Source organism: Epinephelus lanceolatus, chromosome 7 (genome assembly GCF_041903045.1).
Source record: "Epinephelus lanceolatus isolate andai-2023 chromosome 7, ASM4190304v1, whole genome shotgun sequence".
Classification (NCBI taxonomy): Eukaryota; Metazoa; Chordata; class Actinopteri; order Perciformes; family Serranidae; genus Epinephelus; species Epinephelus lanceolatus.
Window position 1 is genome coordinate 11,144,124 of NC_135740.1, and position 8,867 is coordinate 11,152,990.

At 40.7% G+C, this 8,867-nt stretch overlaps 1 non-coding gene across 1 annotated transcript; it reads left to right on the top strand.

Moving 5' to 3' along the window:
* trnal-uag (transfer RNA leucine (anticodon UAG)) lies at nt 1–82 on the top strand. Its single transcript has one exon. It is a non-coding gene; the product is annotated as a tRNA-Leu (tRNA).
* Nucleotides 83–8,867: the final 8,785 nt, after the last annotated feature.

Sequence of the window (8,867 nt, forward strand, 5' to 3'; positions counted from 1 at the left end):
GGTAGTGTGGCCGAGTGGTCTAAGGTGCTGGATTTAGGCTCCAGTCTCTATGGAGGCGTGGGTTCAAATCCCACCACTGCCATCATTATCTATAGGTTCTTGGAATGTCACAGGTCTTGGAATTGTGGCTGGAAATTGAGAAACCTGTCGTGAAGGTGTTAGGGCTCATTTATGCTCCCTTTACGTACGACAATGTATACATCCGTTTCAAACGATGTTACCGTCACTGCCCACATACTTCCATGCGCCCTTTACGTTGGCATGGATGTTAACCAATATATCCACCAGGAAGCAGCCCAGAGTCAAAAGTTTATGACAACAACAAACTCAAAAACAAACATGGTGACTGTGGAGGAGATACTGATAATGTACCTCTGGCATACAAGACAAAAACAGGGGCAGCGTTGTAGGAGGTGGTGGTCAGTGAGACTGTTAAATACATCGCGACTGGAGGACGGAGAATTCTTTTTTCTAGTACTGCCAATGAAAGAAATTGAATTTTTATTTTTTCTTCGTGTCTCACTAGAGCTATGTATCGGGTATCCGTAAGCTTTATGGAAACGTGCAGAAATACGGACGAAATGAACGCGGAGCACGGACAGAAGGCTCCGTCCGTATCCGGATCCGTATTTAACATTGAGCATAAATGAGCCTTTAGAGGTGTGCTGCCCTTTGTCATCCCAGTGTGGCTCCTCACTGTTGTGCATTACTCTATTTCATAAATGAAAGCTGGTCCATTGATGTTAAAAAAAAAAAGCAGAAATAATGGTTGTCTTGTTTTGAAGAAGCATTGTAGTGAACCATTGCACTAACAGCATTGACAAACACGTTGCATATCCTATGGCTGCTACACAATCATCAACAGAGAGCAGAGTGGCGCAGCGGAAGCGTGCTGGGCCCATAACCCAGAGGTCGATGGATCGAAACCATCCTCTGCTAATGGAATATATTGTCAACCTGCAGATCTATATCATAGATAGCTTTCAGGTAAAGAGCCATCCATTATTTCAAGTGTCTGATTGTCTTCTCTCCTTGTTTTTTTATGACAAGGTAAGCTTTCATATCATCACCTCCCACCAGAAAAGCAGAAGCCAATTTCACAGAATGTCTTCTCTCTTTGTTGCTGTATCGGCAACACTTTCTCACCACGTTAATTGTGAAACTTTATGTTAAGCATGTAACATCATTCACAGGGGGCTAATTTATAGGATATCATGCAAACTGTTCTATGAAGACTCTTTGCAGTGACGCCCCAATCATGTTGGTCTGGTAGTTCAGATCTGAATTGAGTCACAGACTGCAGCTGGAAAAATTCTAAATGGGGACAGTGTGAGCTGCAGTGTGAATATAGTCAAAAGTCTGTGTAAGTTCCTTCCTTTTGAGCCTCTTGTACCCCTGATGGCCAAGGATCAACTCCCAGCACACTTTCTTACATCTGTCGTTCCTTCTCTCAGCCTCCCTGCCTGAATAAATAAAAAATACTACAGCTGAGTGGCCTGCCAACTTTCCTGTTAGATGACAAAAGTTTGGACGTCATATTCCTCCATTCTGTACCTAAGAGCCTGGAGCCAGATGTATAAATCTCTGTGTGGATTAAGGAATAAAAATCACACAAGGATTTTCATTAGATTTTTAAAGCTCTTAGAATAAGCAGTGCTTCACACTTCACTTACATGAAATGTTGTGTACAAGCATAATGGCCACTCCTACGTTTAGCCAGAAATGGATGTCAACACAGTTCAGTTTAATCTGGTCTGCGTAAAAAGCACTAAGCTCATAATGTTTCACAAGAAAACATGTTTTCTCCTTCATCTTACATTAGAAAAGCAACCAACAAATGAACAGGCTGAATTTATTTTACAGGATGTGTCATTGTGTGCTGTTTACACATTACTATATGATTTGGAACAAAATGTACTAAATCATGCTTTTAGAGATAATGATATTAATAACAGGCCTATACATTTTATTATGTGAAACCACTGACAGCAAATAGTCATGATGAACTGAAAAGATTCAATCTCTTTGATGTCTCTTTCTTCTCTTTACCACTTAATGCAGCTCAGTTTATGTGTAGAAAGTGGTACATCATACAGTGCGTCTTTCATAATATTAAGCTGCTGCCCAAACGAGTGAAATGAGCATTAGCCTGTGTCTGATGTCTAGATACAAAATGCACAAAGGAAAAGAAAAACATTTTGAAAAGATTCTGAGACTTGACAGTTTGATACAGAAACAGCACACTGGTACATGAACAAACGCTCTGACAACCTGGATTTAATCCCCAAATCCTGTGATAGAACTTTAACAAAGTAACTGTAGCTATAGTTTACTTAACTGATATCATAAGTTTAGTTTAAGCAAACAGCAGTGACAGACAACTTTGGAAACAATTTGAACTCTTCCTGGATAGACAAAAGTTTAACTTTTTTTTTTCACTTTCTTGGTTGCCTGTCACCTGCTCCCGTCAGATAGATAGGCCCATGACAGCAAATTTACCTTTTTATTTTTTTAATTTTTCATGAATTAAATAAACCGGAAATAATGTGTTAATTAACAAGCTTTAGCGGTGCTGGCAGAGAGATTTAGTTACCTTTGACAGTGCCAGGCTAGCTGTATCTTATTGTTTTCAGTATTTATGCTGAGCTAAGTTAATGGCTGCTGGTTGTAGTTTCACACTTACTGTATACAGTAGACTTGAGAGTGTTATCCATCTCATCTTACTGTGAATCAGTGTCAATAACTTCTAATGCTAGGTTTGTTATATCACATTTTTCGTGATTACTCGATTCTGACTCTTATCATTTTTTTCTGAAAGCTGTAATAAATTCAGCTTAGTTCTTTAACAATACTGTGGTCCTTAAAAAACAAAAATGGACACCTCACATTAGCCAACATCCTTAATTTAACCAAAATGTCATGGCTATAATGCCATATTGTCAAACTTTAAGTATTGTTTAAAAAATGATGATGCCAGTCCCAAAGCAGTACCCTTAAAGTGATACCAATACAGAGAGTTCTTTGTTTAATACCCTTTATGTAAATGGAGTGGTGAGAGGTGTAGCCATACTTTTGAATGTTTTGGTGGCATCCTAGCCACTGAATTGCCAACTCCATCGAATATACCACACTCAACTTCACCACACCACACACTGTATGGGTTGTTGCTGCTGGTGCAGGAGTGTGAGCTCTGTGCTGGGGACAGTTGGTGAGAGTGCGCCCTACCACACACAGTGACAGGGCTAAGTGTTAGCATCACATGGCTAATGTGACCTAACAGTTATTAACTGTTAAACGACAGAGTGGAGCTGTTTTGGTGTCAGTGTGAGTTTGCTGGAACCATGTTGAGCTGACTGTGGAGGAAAGTGTAACCCAGTAGAAAACTGAGCTGTAAAGTTATTTTACTCCCAGTGTTATTTTATGTATTATTTATTTCATTCCAGCACATTTTATTTTCTGTTTGCTAATCGAGGTGTCAATCACAGGTATCCTACCTATACTTGATTCTTATTGGTTCAATCAGCCAATGCAGACTTCTGATTGGAGAGGAGAGTCAAGCCCCACCCTCTTCACGTATCAGTCCGTCAGTTAGAAGCTCGGAGACGACATGAGCAGATGAAGCAGACATATTGCTAAATGAGTTGATAACTAGCAAAACTAAAAGTAGTGGTTTGTATAAATTTAAGCAGAAGTCTGAGTGTGAAGTGACCGACCGGATCCACGGACCTGTGCGCCAGGAGTTTTAACAACTTTTGGCAGCGTGTTGGTGAGTTGAGCCGAGCTAAGCTAATGTGGCTAACTGCAGGTCTGCCTGCCAAATTCAATGTGTCGTCATGAGGTCCTGCAGAAAGTTTGTTTCCTTGCTAATTTGTGAACTTGACTTTCTACACACTGCTATGATATGAAGAGTATTGAAGCAGCTTAATCTTTGCATTGGTAACCTGTTGGAAAAATATACAATATGAGTAATAAGTCAATTGTTTTCTGTTGATGGTGGATTAAATATTTTTTTGTATTCTTTTTATGTGATACTAGGTACACTTGCAGCATAGCTGTCCTGTTATGCACCACCAGTGCTAATAATATGCAGTATGGTTAAGAACAGCTACTGTGTGATGTGTAACATCAATGCTGATGTGCTGTTATTCAGCTCATGATTTAAAAAAGATACACACATGTCTATTTCATGGATAAAATGTCAAATAATCATAATTTAATGTGTAAAATGTTAAATAATCGTAATTCATGGATAAAAAGATAAGTTATGGTAAAAGGAGTGAAAGATTTCATGAATAATGCTGAACAGTAATTCATGAAGTTGATCACTATTGTGTTATAGTAGTGTTTGTAGAATTTTGATGTGATTTTATTACGGCCATAAGAGACAGGAACTCAGACATAACTCAGAGTGTAATAGCCTTGTTTCTGCACAGGCTAGGTTTTTGAGATTCCCTGGAGAACACCCCAAGATTTGGATGTGGATTCAGATTCTCCTTGACGAAGGAGATGGTGAGCCAACTGTGAAACTGAGCATCTCCTCATCCGAGGAGCTGGAGGGACATCACCCTTGCCCCGAGGAGGAAACCCCCCTTCCCGTCTTTTCCCCTTTCACCTCTGTGGTAGGACTAACGGCCAATTTCCACCAGATGCGTGTTGGTTGCGTCTCCGCTCTGGCATGGCAGCAGAGCCGATAGGATTCCATTCTAGTCAATGTGTGTGTTTCCACCGGCTGCGGCTGTGCTGCGTTCCGGCTCCGTCTCAGCTCCGGCACTCCGGAGCCCTCCGGAACAGATACGCAGGACTTCTATTTTTGCCGGACGCCGGAGCACAACGCAGCAATTCAGCACAGAGCAGATTGTGCGGGGCAGGAAGTCGTGCACAGAAACACAATAAAACATCCGGTTAATTTTCAAAATAAAATACACAGTGTTCACGGCGGATCATATTTCCCCGCACTACACCTTAAAAACTACATAATGGGCAGAGGCAGGCCTGAAGTCAACAGGTCAGAGGTTTTCAGACGTCATTTCACCCCGTGAACACCATGGACGAGGAGATATTAATCATGGCAGTGCACCGAGACGTCTTCTGGCGGAGCTGCACCACACCGCACAGCAAACGCAGCCGGTGGGTGTTGACGGACGGCGGAGCACGCAGCGGATAACCAGTGCTGCCGTTTTGCAACGGTCACTACCTGACTTGACTGATATAAAAAGCGCTTGACTGAAATTGACTGTCTGACTCATGCTAGCTGAACTGAACTTAAAGGAATGGAACAAAGGAACATTGAACTTTTTTTCAATTAAATGGACATTTTTCTGTTATTTAAAGTGATCTGTGCAATTTTATGTGATTTGTCTTACCTGTTCAAAAGGGTGAAATATTGTTGATTTGTTGCATTGAATGCACTTAAGAGTCTCAACCGGTTAAGTGAAGCTAGAGTGTTGGTTTAAACAAATATTGCACCTTTAATATAATTTTACATTTAATACATCATCTGGCTCCAGCTACTTGTCTGTCATTCTCTCTTTAAATCCCTCCTACGAATCTAGACACTGGTCCTAACTATTTAACTACTCTGTGTACCCTATCAGAAGTGGGTTACAAAAGCAACACCAGAGATGTCAACAATAGAAAATTTATGGACAGGCAGGGGGTCCAGGGTCAGACCATCAACTCAGAAAGAATTGAATACAGGAAGTGTTTGACTTGAGACATTTTGATAACACTTGGCACTGGGTTATTGTGGTTGAGGGAACAGGTATCAATACCCTTACATGACCAACTCTAGAGTTATACAGCCTTCTTGAGTTGTCTGAAGACAAGAACTTTCTTTCTTTCTCATCTCTGCCATTCATCCCATATCACACCAGATGTGTGTTTAAATGGCTTTTCAACACTAGCACAGCTTGTTGTAGTGCATATTCAATAGTTAGTTAATTCTTTACAGCTAGACTCCACCAGCACAAAAATATAGCAATACAGTTGTCTCTCTTTTTAAAAATAATTTAAATCAATTGATGCTTATAATTTAAAGTGGATGAACGTGAACTTAAAGGCAAAAACTGACATTTTTAGAAATATTTCATAGAAACAACAGAGACAGGACTGAAAAACTTTTGAGTTATTCATCAAAATTTAAATGAGCATCAGGGTCGCTGTGAGTCTTCTTGGAAAAGGTTTTATATTATAAGTTAAGTGCAGAGAGAGAGAATGGGAGCAGAGCAGGGAGCAGAGAGAGAGAAAGACAGAGACAGAATAAAATAAAATAGAAAGAGGGAGATACTTTTTCTTGTATCCCATCTGAATTCTAATAAACCCCACCACCCACCCACACACACACACACACACACACACACACACACACAGAAAAGGCCAAGGTAGCTGACTACTGTGAGGGCACTGTGTCCCTAAAATTACATTTTAATCCTCAACCCACACATCATATTATGGTGACTGAAAATCATCTGTACTACCTCTCCCTTTCTTCTGTTATGTCGTCTTTTGTCTTTATCCTACTCCCAGTATATCGCCAACATAAAGTCTCAGTCCTGCACATTTTTCTGCCCGTCCTCTTCATCTCAATCACAGTCTCCTATGCTAATATTACACTAATAATCTATGGATTGTTAATGTGCTGTCAATCACTGGTCTAACTCAATAACATTTCACTTTAATTCAGTTTTACATTTTGTTGTTTTACCACTGGTAGCTGTTTTACTTGAAAAACACGAGAGGAGATTTAGTCACCACAACTCTAACACCAATGACAGTGATGACTGAAACCATTGGGATCACTTTCAGAGTGATTTGACTGGAAGCCAATAAAATCCATCCGAATTTACAAGCGTCACATACGATATGGCAGATGACATTGTGAAGAGACATTATCAGTCATCATTGCGTATATGCTTATATTGTTATCAGTATAGTTAATGTTATAGTTATTATTCTTGGTGTGGACGGCACTTAATGTTGCGCTGAACCTGGCAGAAATGTGCATGAACACTTCCCATTACCCTGGATACGGAAGCGCTGTGAAGCATAGGCTACAGATTTTCCACGTGCTTTTGGGTTGGGCGCCCACTTTGACCAGTATGGCTGTTCACACTGGACGCACCTCAGCACAGAGCTCTGCAGCCAGCTCGTGAACTGCAGTGACAGTCTTGGTATCTGGTCTGTTATTTCTGTGAGCAGCCAGTGAATCTGGTGAGAAAACACACTAATCTATTTAAAACAATATATAGGATATGTTATACCATACAACTGATCTGTTTCTTATTTATTACAGAATATTCATTCCATGCCAGCAGCTGACATAATGGGACCTTTCACATCCAGTGTGAGCCTGGGGTAAGTTGGAAGACAATAGACTTGCAGTTTAGGTTGCCAATGCTTTGCCTACATGTAGTGCAAGTTCCATGTGAGCCACTGCCAGTGTAGGCAGTTGTACAGAATAAAACTGAAACCTCTTTTTCACAGGGCTGTATCTGACTCAGACCTATGTAAGTCAAATTGGATTTGGTTGTTCAATACAAAGTTTTGATTATTCGTTCCTATTTTTCCATACAGAGTTTGAGAGTTTGAACAGGGCTCGGCGGGATGCTCAGGGTGACAGCAACAAACATAAAGTAAACAAGTACCCCTCCATTCCTCAGCACTTTATTAGCATGGCTAACAAGATTCTTCCAGCACATCACTTTAGCTTAGTGAATATTTTCATTGGCCTCACAACTCATTTTAGAATACAATCAAGAGATTCCACCAGGCACATTGACTAACAGTAGATTAGTTCAAATAACATGCAGGGAGCTCTGCACGCAGGGGTCCATCAGAGTGTCATCTGCTCAGCTCAGTTGACTTTAATCAGAGCACACAGTGTAGATTCCCTGGCATAGATCTAAGTGTGCAGAAATCCTTTTATGTTATTGCTTTTAGTTCTCTAAGTCTGTTAGATTGCACTCCTACGCTGCCCTCACACATTCACTTTTCCCCCTTTGACTCTGCCTGCACCGTCAAACTCTGCAAGCAAATGTGTGTATCCCACAAGTTTTCTGCATTTTTAATGAAGTAAAGCATTAACGGCCCCGCTGTCATTGTCGGCCAATTACATCTAAACTCCAAGGAATTAGACCGCAGATTACTGATTCGCACTATACAGATTAAAGAAGTGAGTCTATTATTTGCCTTGTGCCACACTCTATCTGGAGCAAGAGAACTTGTAATCCATAATGTAATAAGGGGCTGTGTGGGTTTGTGTGTGTGTGTGTGTGTGTGTGTGTGTGTGGTGAAATGTGTGTTTGTGTCTTGCTATATATAAAATCAAACATATCCCCACTTGCTCTATTAAGCCCATGATTAGCCTCTGTGACAGACAGGAGCAAGCTTAGTGCTAGCTCTGTTCGCCTTGATCACACACACACACACACACACACACACACACACACACACACACACATGCAAGTATAAAGTCATGACACTTGGATACTAATACAGAGACACATATCCACGCATTAATACAATAATATGCATGTATTCCTGCACTTGGACTTAAAATGGACTGCAGTGTGTATTTGCACTAATGCTGTCTCTATGTGTGTTTGTGTGTATGGGCTTGTGTGATTCCAAGTGTGTGTCTGTTTATGACTAACGTCCATGGTAATGAGGTTGGACTTTCTTAACAAGCGGGTTTCCTTCGTCTGTCACCTCTAAGAAAAGAAAAAAAAAAAGATAAAAAAATCCCCCCCTCATCAAAGAGCGAGGGATTAAGGGGGAAGGTAAAAATAGCCCACATGAAGAGAGAAGGATAAGACTTTTTAGCTGAGGGCTGATAGCAAAAATCTGGCCCCTTCTCCCCTCACTTTTAT